Source organism: Anser cygnoides, chromosome 3, assembly GCF_040182565.1.
Source record: "Anser cygnoides isolate HZ-2024a breed goose chromosome 3, Taihu_goose_T2T_genome, whole genome shotgun sequence".
NCBI classification, from domain to species: domain Eukaryota; kingdom Metazoa; phylum Chordata; class Aves; order Anseriformes; family Anatidae; genus Anser; species Anser cygnoides.
This window is the reverse complement of record NC_089875.1, coordinates 111,085,889-111,103,192: the sequence shown is the minus strand read 5'-3', so window position 1 is coordinate 111,103,192 and position 17,304 is coordinate 111,085,889. Positions and strand designations below refer to the sequence as shown.

Below are 17,304 nucleotides of genomic sequence, written 5' to 3'. Positions count from 1 at the left end.
ATTATATTTGACTGCAGAACAAGAACACACAATTGTTTTTTTGTTTTTTTTTTTGTTTGTTTGTTTGCTTTGTTTTGTTTTATTTTGTTTTTTAATCTCTTCTTTACATTAAAGAAACAGCTGCATTTTTTATTATTCTTATTTTTATTTTTACTGCCAGTGCATCTTTGCTGTTTGGAAAACTAAATAAATGGTTACAGATGAGCCATAACAGAACTTTTTTCAAACTAAGCTGCAGAGAATAAACATTTAAATGTTCTCTAGGTACTAGTAGTAATTCTGGGTAAGACAGAAAATGGATGGTAAACTTTTGTTCCAAAATTTACCTGTAAGCATTGCTATATTTCTAAAGCTCCTCTCTTCTCCCTCCCCTCTTCACAAATTCCGTCCCCTCTTCATTCAGTTACATCACATGTTCATACATGTAAATATGCATATCAAACAATTCATAAAACAAGCACTGCAGAAGAGCTAGTGACTTTTATTTGTAAATTATAGCTATAGATTGGGTTGGATTTTTTAAAAGGGATATTAGCATTCCCTACTGCTAACTCTGAAGTAAATAAAATGATACGAGGTAGATGAATTTCTCAAAGGTTAAGTAGTTCTCATTTGATTACACATCTGAAAATCCATACTTAGACTACAACTTTAGAAACTGAACTGGAAATATCCTTATATTTACAGCAGTTACTGATTGCTCTTAAACTAGAACTAATAAAGAAGTAGTCCTTTTTGATTTTTCTGAACTTTTGATCCTTATCTGGACAAATTAAATTTTCAGTGAGAAAAAATGGAGCACAGATGTAACATGGCCAGAGTTTTAAATGTCATAATTTCCTCCATTTCTTAGTTACTGTTATCCTACATTGATCTGTTTCTCTGCAAACAGTGACAGTTTTAAAACTAAGACACATTTTAAAGCTCTGGATGTGGGTTTTGCATAGGGATTATCTGAAGGACTCCAAGGGAAAGGGGGTCTTCAGCATGCTGGTTGGTGCTTCAGCATGCTAAAAAATTTACTGACCTATCCAGAAGTGTTCAATCCATTACCATCCATGTAGGACATACAGCCTTTGTGGAACACCAGTGTTCATTTCATATTTCAGAATCAAACGTGACATTTGTATCCACACACAACTTTCATTACTTGGTTTTGTTATTGCACACAATATCAAAAAATAAAAATAAAAAATAGAAATGATATGGCTTGCAAAGCTGGCAGAACACTACTCAAAGGTGTACTGCCATCTTCTGGGAGAATCTATCCAGTTTTGAAGCCAGATGAATTAGTTACTTTGTCCAACTTCTGCCCGCTGTAGTGAAGAAGATGTTGTTTTCCAAGCAGCTGACAGTACAGCTGAAAGGTTTGCATTTTAGCTTTATAATGTCTTGCTTCATTCAGGACCAAGAAACAAACATCATCACATCATACAGTAATATGTACTAGCACATCAGACTGGTTAAGAAAATCTCTTTTATGGCCAAAGAAGACATTATAACATTTGTAATACATTACCTTCAGTGATCAAAATTTTTAATTATCATCTCTTCAAGTCCTACTCCAATATTCCAAAGGAAAACACAAAATTGGTTGTGTTCAATTCACAGAGATTCATTATGAGTTTGAGATATATCAGCCAATCTTCAAATAATTAAAAAGTTACTTTTTATCTATTTTTCATCTACTGACGCACACTGACCCTTTGGATCAGGCTATTAATAACCTGATTTATGACATCTTCCATGCTTAGACAGATCAGCAGGAAATCAGCTTCATGAACTTGCATGTCTCTCTAAAAACATTTTAATAGTGCTAACAAAAAGCTTGGATGTCTCAGATGAAAAGTAACCATTCCAGTCATTTCAAATATTTTTCCATATAATAATGTTGTTGCTTTTTCGTAGACTAGAAAAACACTGCCTGAAATTTCTTGCAGAATTTGCATGAATTCATTTAATTTAAGGCTAATATATACCAAATCTCCACTGCCTTTTACAAGTGCAGAGGTAAGGAAGCAGAGAAACTGTTTATTCTGTGAGCAGATGTTATCAAATGAAACATGGTTAAACCAAAACATCTGTCTAATTAAGCCTCAAATTCCCAAGTAACAATATATTTTGCTGCTTATATTGATAAGCCATGGACATAACAATGATTATCAGCTATACCCAAGAAAAGACAAAAAATCATATTACTGTGTGAATCGCTAATAATCACCAAAGTTGCCAGGTCTCTTAACTTATCCTCTTTCTATTCTACCTCTTTTTGTCATAGGCTGGAAGTATGTCACAGAGAGGGGAGTTAAAAGGATTACCGATTAGTCACTGCTGAATCTCATATTTAATATTTATGCTAATAAGCCATTCCCAAGTCAGTTTATCAGTTAATGCACTCAGACTCTCTGTCATCCTACGAGCAGTAATACTCATCAAAGCAGATTTTAAAGCAAATGCTTTATGCTGAAATGAAACAAAACCACTACTAGGGCTGATAAATGCTGGTAAGCCCAGGACAGGATACAAAGAGGTCAGCAATTCCTCCGCTGCCACCACCCTGTCACAGCTCAGACTGACTGCTACAGAACAAGCAGTCTGCAACCAGCTGCTTTTTGCATGTCCCATCTAACTCTGACCTCCGGCAGAGCTCAGCTGGGGCTCTCCACACAGTATTCGGAGGGCAAAAGTTAATTGAAACCAATTAGGCTGCAATGATGTTGTCTAATGAACTCAGACCAGCCATGTACAAAGACTACCAGGCTTTTTGTTACCATAAACGTCCTTGGTGTTCAAAAGGATGCAAAATACAGGTATTTTCTAATCTCTGTTTACTCTGCAACTTGGTTTGACCATTTTTAGGAACAACTGAGAAGCTCACAAGTACGAGAGTTAACTAATGAAAAAGGCTGCCTGATCCAAGTAGCTGACTCTTGTCATGTAATTTCTTATTCTCCTGCTATTATCTACCCAGCTGAAAGGACCCTGCAAAGAATGGCAGTTACTGGACAAAAAGAGAGGTTCACTGACATCAGTAATGCAATTCATCTTCAGTACTCCCACGAAAAGCTTATGCATACAAATAGAAGCTCACAGAAGGAGGCATGTGCTTCCCCTGCACAGTTCTTCCACACTGTAAATACTCTTTGGAAAGCTTACAGTGGACAGACAGCTACAGTAGGGAGGTATTGACATTTGTTTTGGGGCTGGGAGAGGATTGGGTGAGAGATTTCTTCTTGGATTGTGATGCATTGAAATGGAATTATGAGCTAAGTGTCCACACGCACTCACGTCAAGTGAAAATGAGGCAATTCAATTTGAAATTGGGACCAGATGCACTTCCAAGATCCAGGCAACCTTCTGGGGCTACAGATGGATGGAAATAATTTGCTGACCAGATAAAAGAAATCTATGATTTTGTCAAAACCAGCAGTCACAAAGTAACAAGGTAAAACACAATAGTCTTTTTTTTTTTTTTTTTTAATGCTGAATAGAGTCCTGCTATCCCATACTGTCTCAGGAGGAAAAAAAAAAAAATAAGAGGGGGGGGGATGGAGAAAAATTTCACTAAAAGAGGGAGATATAAACATAGTGGATCTGTCTTCCAGAAAAAATGAAGGTAAGCCATCACTCTCCTCTCCTGAAAAAGCCAGTGCGCCTTGTGGACTAACTTTAATATACTTCTCTGTGTAGGAAAGATACAGGAACATAACATCCTTGAACATGGGACCTATCCAAAAACAGGTTTACAAACATCTCCCATCCATGAGGACCAGAAACAGAAAGACTGGAGGGACCTGTGGTACAGGGATTACTAAACCTCACTGAGCACAGCTGTGACTACACTGCATATTTTCCTTTGCTTTGCCCTTGCTTTCTTCTGTAAAGCTCTAAAGCTCTGATGATCTTTGTGTCAAAAAAAAAAAAAAAAAAAAAAAAAAAAGCTGTTCTACTGTAGAAAGCAATAAGCAAGTGGAATTCCAGAAAGGTTGCAGGTCATATTTTTTTTTGCAAATTAATATTCTGTTCTATGGAGAAAATTAATTCAGGATGTCATCACTCGTTACACCTGTCATTCAAAATAGATAGTTCCCAGAGGAAGAAGTGCTTGAACAGCTCCTTCCACCTCCTTGCCCATGCACCTTACCCTCCTCACAGTCTGGGTTTGGCAGAGGCTTTCTCCTGGGCTTCCCAAAGTCACCTTGCAGCTTCCTAGCAAGACTCCCTCTGACCAGGAGCCACACAAATGCTTGTGTTTGCTCGTAGCCTCCAAGGAACAAACAAAGAGCTCTTCCCCAGGCTCAGAGAAGAGCCTCTGACCTCTCTCCTATGCATGTGCTCTTGCAGATGACTCAGAATGGGTCATGGATTTTGGCTTTCTTCCAGCCCGAATCCATTTGAGGTCCATAGACATGTTGCAGACAGCAGCACATCTGTCTGTCCTCTGCAACAGTCATAACTGCAGATTTCTAGCATGCTCATAGCAATAATTTTATGGAAGGGTTCAGAAGAAATAAAGATGATTTGATACAAGTTATTCTTGGTTATTCTAAAGCCCACAGTATTTATTAAGGATGCATATTCAGTTTAGGACACAATATAAACTCTCGGTTTTAAGAATTATTTGAGCACCCCCTATTTCAATATGTCATGACATGAAAATGAAGCATTAAAATCATTAAATATATCAGCAATGATAATTAAATATGTCAGCAAAAATATATTGCTGACATTTGATTTTATATTGAAAGTATCCTTAAATTAATATTGGAGAGACAGGTCTTTTAGCTGAGTTGGGGAAAGTGCTGGAAATAAATGTTTCTTTACACCCTTGGAATTCAGAAATGTTTCAACAAATCTTTCAAACATTTACAAAGCCATATGTGTTAAAATACAGTTTCTAGTGAGCTAATCTATAAATCTTAAAATTAACAAAAATGGTTGCTCGCTTTCCCACAGGAAGAAATCGTCAAGTTTCACTCGTGCTCCTTTTCCTGAATGATTAACTAATACTTCTGAATCAACAACAGATGACCTGCAGTAACCATTCACAAGGGGCTAAAGTCATAAATAGATACAGTCCCAAAATATATTTATTTAAAATATAAACAACTCTCAGATCAGCAGAGCAACATGATAGGTTTGCTCAGCACATATAAAGATGTAAGTATCAAATCTTCCCACAACTTAGAGCCTGTACAGTTTTCTCGGATAATCCATACAAGCAAAGCAATGAGATCTAACAACAGGAAGAAAAAAAAAGAAAGAAAGAAAAAAAAGAAGAAAAGGGAAAAGGGAAAGGGAAAAAAGGGGGAAAAAAGGGAAAAAAAAAGGGAAAGGGAAAAAAGGGAAAGGGAAAAAAGGGAAAGGAAAAGGAAAGGGAAAGTCAGACACAGGTATAAATATCTATGCTAACAATGAATACAGGCTGGCTATGTTTCACTGACCGCAAGAAAAAAAAAAAAGCATATCAGTTTTATCACGACTTGCAAACAAGTGTTCAGAGACATAATTAAGCTCAGATCTCAACATCAATGGAAAACTCAATTGTATCAGCATCAACAAAGCTTTTCTGATATAAATATCTATAAATAATGAGAAGCAGCTACACCAAAGACATGGATAAATATAGAGAAAAATCTATCAATAAAAAAGACTGCACTGCCCAAATAGAATCAAACAGAATGTGCTGGAAGCTAAATCTTATTAATGCTTTAATGATATTAAAGTTATCTTCTATCAGCAGACCATTTTCTAAAAGGTTAGGAGGCAGCTGGAAACACCTATTGAGGGTACCTCTGAAGATGCTATCTCCAGAAGCTGTGCTCCAGAGAATATCATCTCTTTCGATTCCTTTGCAAAGTTCTCCAACTGTTGTGGTAAAGCAGAGTTCAAAGGTTTGAACTGCCCCATTAATTTATTCAGGGCTTTATCATGCTGCCAATAACTCACACGTCAGGGATGCCATTACTTTTCTCTTTTAATAAAAGAGAGGAAGGACTGCAGATCTGCACAGACAGTTGCTGTGAATGCTGCCTTATTTAGGTTTATGTTGAAGGGTCAAAGAGCAGGGGAAGCTGTGGGGACTAACAAGAAATATATTCCCTCCAGTTAAGGAGCCATGTGCATAGCCAAGCTCAGCTGAAGAGAACTATGCAAGGCATGTGACTGGGCTCAAAGAGTGGCTCAACAATATTTTTACTGTGATTGACAGGTGAAACACTTGCTATTGGGACACAGAGATGCAATTTTTCAACAATACTGCTAGGAGCTAAACAGGTAGGCAAGGCATAGAGGAATAAGGTTATCATATCCCTGACTTTCTTCCATTCGTCTTTCACAACCAAATTTAAGAGGCTGCTTGAATTTAAATTATGTGTCTTGAAACTTTAGAGCACTTATAATAAATAATTTTGTGGCACAGGTGAGGCCAGTGTTAAATACTATGAGATTTCATCGTTCATTCCATGAATGATGAAGCTTTAGAAACTGTAGAAGTCTGGCATCTATTCAGAAGGTGATTGAAATATTTTGTTCAAAATTACAGGAGACTTGGTACAAAGTTTAAAGATTGTGTAGCCATTATATTATTCATAAGGCACTCTTTAAGCACACAAGGACTGGCTGAGCAGCATGTCAAACACAGGAAGATATATATTAATGGAGACAAAACGTAACAAAGAAAGGTAGGTCCTGACTTTAAAATGATACAGTGTGGAGATTATATTCCACCACCTTGAAGCCAGATTTGTAATACATTTAGTGACTACAACTCATTCAAAATATAATAATGCTCCTATAAGGAAAAAATTGAATTTCTGCTCTAAGTATAAAATGTGGTTATATTTCTGATATCAACACACTGAATGAAATTATATTTGAAAAATTAAGAAAATAAGGAAAAACTGTTTTGTCAAATGAGAAACAGATAGGGTTTCAATGAAATAAATGCAGTTAAAGGGTTAAGGAAAGAGGTTCAAAATACTAACAGGGATAAAAATGTGAGCTGATTTATTCAAAAGAGCCCAGGGAAATCAGGTTTTTGTATGCAAAGCCTGTCAGAAAACAAAATTTCCTGTTGCTATGGAAATTGAAACCAGAAACTATTCCCAATCACAATGGAAGTGTGGGATTTTGAAATTTCCTTTGGAAGAAACTTTTTTGGGGAAAACAATTAATTTAGAGCTATAAAAATATGTAGTTTGTGGCATGTGAAATGTTTTGTATAGGTAAGGACCAGGATTTCTTGTCTATAGTTCAGCTCACTTCTGTTTACATAGTGAAAATGTTAATAGCTATATAATAACATATACACAACATACAAGAAAATCTTTCTCACTACTACATGCAAGTGTGTGCATAACAAATCAAACTGATCACAGAGAAGATGATTAAACGTTTCTGCTTTACACTTTCACTTTTAAAATCAGACATGAAATGGAATTATTAGCACTTCCTTACAAGGGTGCCGCTAAGAAGATAAATCAAACCTGTACAGCACTCACATACCAAAATGAGCTCTACCAAGAAAAAGTCAGGCAAATGTGCCAAAAAGCTGAGAGTAGCCCTAGAATTTTGCTTATGGCAGACTGGCAAAGTCTCCCCGTCATGTTCCCCAGGATCCATTTACTGCATAAGAAAATATTTCAGCCTCTATTGAAATATATTCCCAGTCTCATCCCTGAAGACCCTTCCTATACTTCTGCCAGAGAGAGCATTGGAAATATTAGTTGACACCACTGAAGATATCAGCTTCTCCCCTTAAGCCCAAGACAGTGTCACAACAGCAATTCAAATGTGTGAGGCTAGGTCCCATCATTTGTTTTCTCCTCTTCATACCTCGATACTTGGGCCAGGGAAACTTTTGTTATGCAGGTACCCAGCCTAGTAGATTCCTTATTGAAGCCATTGAACTGGGCCTTCGTTGGAATAAATTCTCCCATCCCCAGCAAACTCACAAAAGTGTTGGGTTGTTACCACAACTATGGAGTCACGGAAAAAAGGGCTGGGTCTCTGTCAAGAAGACAGTAATCTGGGGGGTTTTCAAATTGGCTCACAGCTCCCTTCCACCCACTCAGATTTTGGTGATTCAGCAGATAATTGTTTTATTTTTTTTAAACCCAGCTGATTTGAAAAATATATTTTATCTTTACATAGATTTATATCAGTGTCACTGAGATAATGACCAGCTGGAGCTGGGGCTTGGCAAGGGGCCACAAAGGAGCAGGAAGAATCCTTAAGCCACTTCTAACAACAAACCTCCATCTTCACTCTCCCCAGCTTGAGCTCAGCTCCCTTACTCCCCAAAGGGTATGAAAAAAAAAAAAAAAAAAAAAAAAAGCTCTTCCTTCTTGCAAAAGGCTTTCACATATATTAAGAATGATATATCTGTCCAAGTATTCTCTTCTGTAGACTAAAAAGCATAAATATTAAACAATAATATTAGAACAATTTCTCTCTTGAGCCCTTCTATCCACTTTAGTACTCTACTTCTTCTTACCAGCCACTAAGCAGTTACTGGTTGATGCTAGTTTGTTTACTGGAAAGAGCTCCTTTTGAAACACATCCACCAATTATTCCAGAGGAACATAAATATCCATTTGTAACTACTATTTAAAAAAAATAATTTTCTCTGTGATCAGATTTCATGGTTAGATTCCCATCAAACGAATCACATAAATCGATGGGGTCCACCAGGCTTTTCATGTGCTGGTTTGTTGTGTTTCAAGTATGCTGGATAATGAAGCTCTCACTTGTAAATTTGTTAAAATGGGCTCATTTCCTTTCTCAAGATATGATTTTCTTGCAACTACATTTTATTTTTCATCTCAAGCAAAGTAGACCATTCTTTTTTTCTTTACCAATCACCATTTGAGTGTCACACACAACAGAAGGCAATGGATTGGCTACAGCAACCATGGAAGTGACATGGATTTTTGCTCTGAATTCTCCAAGGAACATAAGCATTTTCCAAAGAATACAACTAAAAGCGGATGAAAACATTTTTTGTGAATAGAGAATTCATTGAAAAGGACTGTGACAGGGAGACCAACTTAATTTCTAAATCCAGCCCACAGTTGGTGGGAATTTTCCACAAACCAAACAAAAACAAAACAAAAAAGGCAGGAGGGATTTTGGAACAGTGTACATTTCATTGTGAAATTTTCTAAGAGCATCTTGTTTCTGAGGATGCTGAAATGTTGCATTTCAACATATTCAAAAAAAAAATACTTTTTTCATTGTGAAACTTTTTTTTTTTCCTATTTCAAACCAGCCTAAATTTAATTAGATGCAAAAAGAATTAACCCCTCAAAATCAAATGAAAAATTGAGTCACATAAAAAAAGTTCAAGGGTTCTTAAATTATGGACTTTTTAGACAATTTGGTTCAGCAACCAAACAAAAAAACCTATTGTTCACTCTAATAAAATATACAAATTTTACATAACTATGACAGGACAGAACAGAGGATGATTTTTTTTTTTCCTTAGACATTTCATTAAAGAGAGATCATTTTAAAGAGCTAGGCCAAAACTAAAATCAGTTTTTCCAGCAAGACCTCAACTTTTTCCATTTCTCCACAGCTGAAGTCACCATTTTCATAGTAACATGAGGTCTTCTGCAAGATCACCACCCCATTTTTGACCATCACACTTGCCCTAGGGAAGGATTGTGCAGATTGAGACAACTGCTGTCCTACACAATTTAAATGTCTGAAAAGAGAGGCAAAAGTTGTGATGGAAACCAGAAGTGTTGGATGACAGAATGGCTGGCAGGGGATCACATGAAACATTGACTAGAGCTGCAAGGGAAGATCCCAATCCTCTGTCACCCAAAGCTACAGCTCTCCACCATGACAGTGACATGCCTGAGCAAGCCCCGATCTGTCCCTCCCATTCTATGCCCACTCATATTGATATACCTGCAATTTGGGCTTCCCAATGGAAGCAGGTTTGGCTCCTGTTCCTTCCAGTATTGTAGCAATGACAGTAACAAAAAGCTTTGCTATGCAGTTTCCCAGCACTTGAGTTTCCATCACACTGCCAAAGATATCTCTTAATTAAGGTGTCAGAACCAGAAAGGATTGATCACAGTGATGGCTTCCTCCATGCTGAGCTTTATCAGGTCCCAAATTCCTTTTTCAGCTACTTTTTTGACCACTTAATTAACAAGTGATTCATCATCTGACTAGCCAAGAGAGAGGTATCTCAATCTTCATGAAAGGAATCAGAGATAGGAAAAAGTCAGCAATTTTTCTTTCCTTACTTTTTTTTTTTTTTAATGCTCATGTATATATAGTTTCTTGTTGATGATTAAATCCAACAAATATCACACTCTGATAACTGTGGAAATATTTCTCCGTGAAAGTTATTCTTCAGATATCTTTGTCTGCCTTTTTTCACTACATGAACAGCCACACAGTTTTATTCTCTTTTTCTCCTCCATCTAATAAAAAGAATGAGACCATGCAAGGTTTATTGTAAATAGTTTGTGTGCTGAACTGCATTTGTGATGATGAACTCAGCAGTATTTCAAAGGAACTGGATACTGAAATTACATGTACAGAGAGAACAGGATCTAGGCAATCCAAAAATTGCATTCACCCTTTCTTTTAGCTTGCTGAATAGCTGGGAATGTTGCATGGGCTATATATCCTAACACATGCCATATGCCTAAAAGGGGAGTATGTGTTACCAAAGCCCTCTTGGGCTATAAAGTACAGGGTCAAAAGGGAAAGAGAGACCATGCAGTGAGCTACGCTGTCCTATTCCCAGTACACCAGTACAGACTTATTTCCCAGGTTACATTCACAGTGCTTTATCCAGTTTTAAATGACCACAAGAAGGGAGATTGCACTTAGCAAAAGTCATGCTATGGCACAGTCCTTTTCCATTGAATATGTTGTTGTTGTTTTTCGTTTTGTTTTCTTTTGTTTTCTGTGGGAGTAGAGGAAAAGAAAAGCTTCAGGATGTGGGGGCAACATTTCCCAACAAAGCATCATTGCAGCGTGTCCTCTCTATAGACACAACTCTTGCCATTGGCCCCTTTCTCCTACTCCATTACTTCCCTCCAGCTGCTCTCATTGCCTCTCTCCTGATTTCAAGACTGCAGAAGCACTAAAACTTTGAAAAAATGCTATCAGATTGAGAAAGACATTGTGGATAGGGCACAGAAGGTTGCAGTCAATGTGGTGTAGCTATGCAACAGAAAACTGCTGGTACAGAGACATCATCTTCTTTCCACCCAGCACCCTAAGCACAGCATACACAAACGCTGCATGGCACATCCTTGCTGTGTGCATATTCCCTACCCCGTCCCCAGATTCCTCCAACACTTATTTTCATATGGACTCACAGTGGCCCTAAACTGACTCTCCTAACACTGAATTTTCACCAACATTTTGTTATCCTAGTCTCATTGCTGCTCTGACATTACTCCTACACCAGGGCAGAAAATCCAGGGAAAGAAAAAAAAAAAAAGTCTTTGAGCCACCTTTTTTCCCTCATTTCAGTGTTAGCTTTCAAGGAAACTGGATTTTCAAAGCCGTTTCCGGATACCCTAAATCATATCGGGATGACTTAAAACATTAAGTGGTGCACATATAGATTTTCAGCAGGTGACAATACAGTGAAAACAAGCCAACAAAAATTGACGTTCCAGCTCAAAGCACCCTTGGCAAGGACCCATATTGCGCCTTGCACACTTGCACTGCATTGCCTAATGAGATCACTCTGCATGCACCACACACCCCTGTAACGCAGCAACTCCTCGGCAAGTGGCAGCACAGTAGATGAAGAGAGGTTACCTTTGGTGCCAGACTTCTAAAAGCCCACACAATAATGCTTTGACAGCTGTCCGATCAGTATGTATATGTCTAGATATATAAAATACTCAAAGTACTAGTCTCCCATTTACAGAGGCAGTCTAAAAGCCAAAAGCGCATTACAGTACCAAAAGCTGCAATTAGTCAGAACTAGATTCATCCTTTCTCTTAACCTTTCGTTCACCGAACTTACATTTTGTGACTTAAGATGCATTAAATATACCATACCTCTGTGTGAATCCATATGTTGGTTAGGAATGCTTCTGATGAGATTATAATTCATCCTCAAGACCTGTAACAATATAGATGACGTACCATATTTTCTCCTCCAGATTCAATTGTCTAAAAAAAAAAAAAACCCTCTAGAAAAGAATATATTCATATATTATTATTTTGATTCTTCAGTTACTACCAAAAAAATAAATAAATAAATAAAAATAAAAAACAATTGTGTGGTGCCAAAGGCAAAAGAACAGAATTGCAAAATAAATTCTAATAAATTCCACGCACCCCAACATCCTGCCCACCAGCCATTTCTCTTTCCACACCTATAACTAGAGCTAATTTAGTCCTTAAAAAACCCTGCAAGGAAAAATATTGCTATGCTTTTGTTATATTATGCTTTTGTGTTCAAAAAAAGTTGGAATAACATGAAAAGTGACTGACCCAGGGGAGGGGGGTGTTTACAAAAAAGTTATGTTAGTTTTTAACAGCCTTAACTTCAATGTACCCATCATTTCATTCAACACTCTCAGTCACCACAGCACCACAAGATTGTTACTCCATATCCTCCTGAACTATTCAGAGAAAAAGAATGAAAAATAAATAAATAAATAAAATCTGTTTTTCCTTCCACCCAGGAGGCTTCTGAAGCTATGCTGTCAGACACCAACATCCTCCTTCTTCGTACAAAATCCCTGTGCACTTCCGAGCATTAAGCTGGCTCTTTGTATAGTTATTCACCACACTTTTTTCCAAAGATCCACAATCCAAATACAGAAGATCGAAACCTCTTTAAAAAAAAAGGAGAGAGAAAGAGAGAGAGAGAGAGAGAGAGAGAGAGAGAGAGAGAGAGAGGAAGAGGAAGAGGAAGAGGAAGAGGAAGAGGAAGAGGAAGAGGAAGAGGAAGAGGAAGAGGAAGAGGAAAGGAAGAGGAAGAGGAAGAGGAAGAGGAAGAGGAAGAGGAAGAGGAAGAGGAAGAGGAAGAGGAAGAGAGAGGAAGGAAGGGAGGGGGGGAGGGGGGGAGAGAGAGGGAGAGAGGGAGAGAGGGAGAGAAGGAGAGAGAAATAAATGGATTTTTGTGTACTTGGGGTTACATCCCCTGGAATTAAATGCCAGAATTATCTATCTCCTTGTTGTAGGGCCTAAGCTAATCTTCAAATAATTGATAAAAAAAATATCCAGAAGTCCTAAATTTCACTAGGAACTAACGTTCAGGAGCAGAGAAGATCCCTTTCTCTGAAATGCATGGCATTTGATTCTGTCAAAAAATAATATTGGACAAACAAACTGATTGAACTCTTTCATGCTTGCAGTTTCGAGGTTTCTAGGAAATGGGGTAGAAGCTGCAAGGGTAATTTATAGCATGTGTAACACTTCAGAAGCATCCAACCTCCTATCAGTGTGAAAGGCAGATACAGCACCACAGCTAGAAACTGGCCTAGAGAAAAGGACATTTTGTACCTGCAACAAAAAGCCTGTGGGAAGAAAATGTATTATTGCATCTAATGGAACAGGTTCAAGGTTATATATAAATCTCTACCTGTGATTCCATAAAAGCACATGGGTCAACACAACACAGAGTAGCCTCCAAATGGCTGTTGCTAAATACCTGGACCTTGAACTTCTCCCTTGTATCTGCTTTCTCTCCCAGGTTGCTTCTTAGGGGTGTAGGAGCGTGGGGACATCAAATTGAGAGATATTATTCCACCTCCTGAAAGGCTGTTTATTCCACATAGACCTCATTATACTCTCACCCATACCCATTCCTTCCTAGGACCACAAGCATAGTAGCCCTAGGAAGGGTCTTTGGAGTGGTTCCCAAGGCCATACAGGTTCCCCAGCCTCTATGCACTACCAAGAAGAGCTCAGTACTAACTGTGCAAAGGGGGAAAGGGAAGCCCAAGTACCAGCACCTGTGTTTGGTCCCTTGTGCTCCCCACCATTGAGGCAGCTACAACCTTAAAATTGCTGTTGTAGCCAAACAATATTTTTGCAGTTTCTCCAAGCTTGGATATTATTTTCTGGCTTCACAGCTGTAATACCACGACTCGGCTCCATTATAATATTTATATTAATGTACAGAGACAGACTTTATAACACATGGCACAGTCAGAATATTTTATATAGCTTACAGGAAGCCAAGAAATAATGCAAATTTGGGTCACAAAAGTACTGTCAGCATATTGTGCCTGCCTCTGCCAACACTGGTTTGCTCCCTCTGGTATTTTATTATGTGTATTTTTTAATTACTACAGGAAACTGAACTTCAACTTGCAGGTTATTCTAGACTTTAACAGACAGCTAGCAAGGCTTTTTGGGAAAGTCTAAATTTTCTTGTACAGGAAAATGTTTTTAGCAATATTATGCTGAATTAATTCCTACCCAGCAGCCATCACTGAGCAACATTAAGGTTGCAGAATAAATTCCTGTGTCTGTCTTCATGTCACCCAGGTTGAAACACCTACATCAGAAACACGGCCGTTCCTACATATATATTGTTCAGGGGATGGCACCACCAGAAGATAGTCAAGTGCCTACACCTTGTGGTGTCGCACTCATCACATCTAAGTTTGTCGACCTAAAGGCCAGGCATCTAACCTAACGAAATCATACAGGCTTGCTGCATAGCCAACAGACATGTGTCCCATCTTCAGACAGGACCTTTGTGTACATAGGATGTGCTGTTTCCTGAAGAACACTGTTTTTTCTCAGTTGACCGAGATAGTCCAGATGATCAGCCACACAATAGCTGAAGTTAGGGGACATAAATAATGCCCAGGGTGCCCTTCTCTCTGTGCTGATTCATAAAAGATCCTAAGACAATGAGAGCAAATTTCACCATAACCATGTCCAGCATACTTATGTGCAAGTTATAATAGGATTTGAGTAGAAATACTGCTGAATACCATAAAAAAATAGGAAAATTAGACAGTATATATGTCATTAAATAGTAGAGATTAACTAAAGATTAAACCATTGTAATGCCTTCTTGAGCTCTGACTTGAAATAGTCTTGAAGAAACAGTGAAAGATTACCTTAATAAATCACTACAAGAAGTCATATAATATTTCTTTTAATCAACAAAATACTGAAATGGTTAAGAGTTCCTCATTCATGGCACCACATTGTCATGGCTGAAACAAGAGAGGCTCTTTCCAGCCAGATGCCAGAGATGGGTTTTCCTCCACAACCAGCCCTCAATTTGGAAACCCAGTTCCTTGGCCAGGAGGTTCATGGTCGTGTTAGGCATGGTGCAAAGTTTTTCCCTCCCACTGGTATGAGATCTGGGGGAATCAGATGTGGGTTTGGATGAGAGAGCCCTTGACTTGCTTTTCTGCCTATATCCCAAGCAAAGACTGTCCTCTCCAATATATTCATTAAAAATAAATGAGATGTAGATCATTTCTCAAGGAAGCAGTCATATTTACATTTAATCTAATTGTTACACCTAAAGGAACTCTGTCTTTTGTTCCTTAACTATGAATTACTGCTGTTTGTCCTTCCTTAGCTGTGCCAGTCAGGTGGAAGGGCAACTTCCAGAGTGGAAATAAATGCCAACATCTTGTAACCTGTCCAGAAGCACACAATGGCTCTTCCTTCTGCTAGATCATGTTTGGACCATAGGCCCATCATGAAAAATTAACTCCAACTACACAGGAAATTAAACAAAGAAGTCTCAGTGAGTCGTGACATTTTGCTGTGCTTAGAAGAGATGCTGCAATTATGGTGCAGCAGAAAGTGCTGAGATGGTTTAATGGCATCTGCTGCCTCTTGATTGACAGAGCATAAACATCTCAGAAATACAAGCAGTAGCACTGCAGCTATAGAGCACCAGACAGCAATATTTACCGACTGCAACTGAGCTACTGCAATCAGACACAAATTGCACATCTAGCACAGGATTATTTTGGTTTTGTTTCAGAAATGTTCTTTTTTGGATGAAGAGGTATTAGCAGCTTCACAAACACTGTCAGCTAATCAAAAAATATCAAAGAAACTCTCCGTAGCTTAGCTGCTTTCTATCACTTGTTCAACTTGTTAAGGATGTGTGGAAATGAATAAATGCATTAATACACAGCATCCTGGCCTGGGTGAGACCGTGCTGCATTTACCAGTCAAAGCTGCCTGACACTTTCAGCATTCCCTGACAGCAACCTGTTCACATGGAAATCAGCACAGGGTCTGCTTTTAAATGGTAATATTTTGCATTACGGTGCCTGACACTAATTTCTACGTAACCAATGAGTGATATTTTGTTTCCTTGCCTTACACAGATGTGCTATCACTTATTTACCTTCTGTTTATGCTTTGCCACTGATTTGTGCCACACAGTGCCTTTTCCTAAAAACAAAAAAAACAACAACAACAAAAAAACATACATACGCACAACAAGACTACTCAGAAATTTCACCCCAGCTAAGCACTGTCTGATGCTAGCCATGCAAATGAAAGATGCCCTTCTGGACTCAGAAAGACCTCCCTCTTGTTCCTCTACATTCGCCTTTTAAAGTCTCCTGACACACACCAAAATGTGACAGTGACAGAGACTGCTCCCGGCAGGGCATGAGCTGGGGGAAGCTGGGCGGTACCCCATCCTACACCATACTGGGGAAGAACTCTGCTAGCACGGCTGCTACTGTGGAAATACTGAATATCAAAAGGGAAGTGTTTGCCATTAAGACAAAGAAACTAATAATGTGCCAGAAAACTGCTTTGTATAAAGACAAGCAAATTGCTCCCATACAAAATGGGATGCATATCCGAACATAACCTCTTCTGTGTTTTGGTATCTGAAACAGAGCAGCTGAGTGAAGATAATTTAGGCAGCATTTTAAAAGAGAAAAGCATGTGGTACAGGAATAAAAATGCAATAGACAATCTACCTTCCATTGATACTGTGTTGATGCTATATAACTCTAGACCAGGAAAGAAGACGAAATAAATAAGAAACAAATCTCCTATTACACTCATTTCTTAACAGTAAATTCTACTAAAACTACCACTAGCAGAAAGAGAAGTATCTCTGTATTTACTCTTGTCTGCTTTTTGCTGGCACTCAAGACTTGTGTCACTTTCCTGTACCGGTGCATGTTACAGGACCGAAGTTCTGCTTTGAGGGCAGAACTTTTGGCATGAAACAGGGCTCACATCCTGCTCCATGTCGTGTCAAATTGAGGTGCTGGATTTATTCCAGCAGAAGAAACAGACAACAACAAAGCCCTTTTTTTAAGATACAACTGATATTAACAGAGCTCTGGTCTC

At 38.3% G+C, this 17,304-nt stretch overlaps 1 protein-coding gene across 2 annotated transcripts in view; it reads right to left on the bottom strand.

Annotated features, from left to right (window-relative positions):
* Positions 1 to 12,048: 12,048 nt before the first annotated feature.
* Positions 12,049 to 17,304, bottom strand: part of KCNS3 (potassium voltage-gated channel modifier subfamily S member 3) — a 29,860-nt gene continuing 24,604 nt past the window's right edge. Inside the window, exon 4 of one of the 2 annotated variants that reach the window (XR_010830643.1) lies at positions 12,049 to 12,162. The gene's annotated coding sequence lies outside the window, so the exon portion shown is untranslated. The remainder of the gene's footprint in view (positions 12,163 to 17,304) is intronic. The other variant, XR_010830644.1, reaches the window with a different exon arrangement.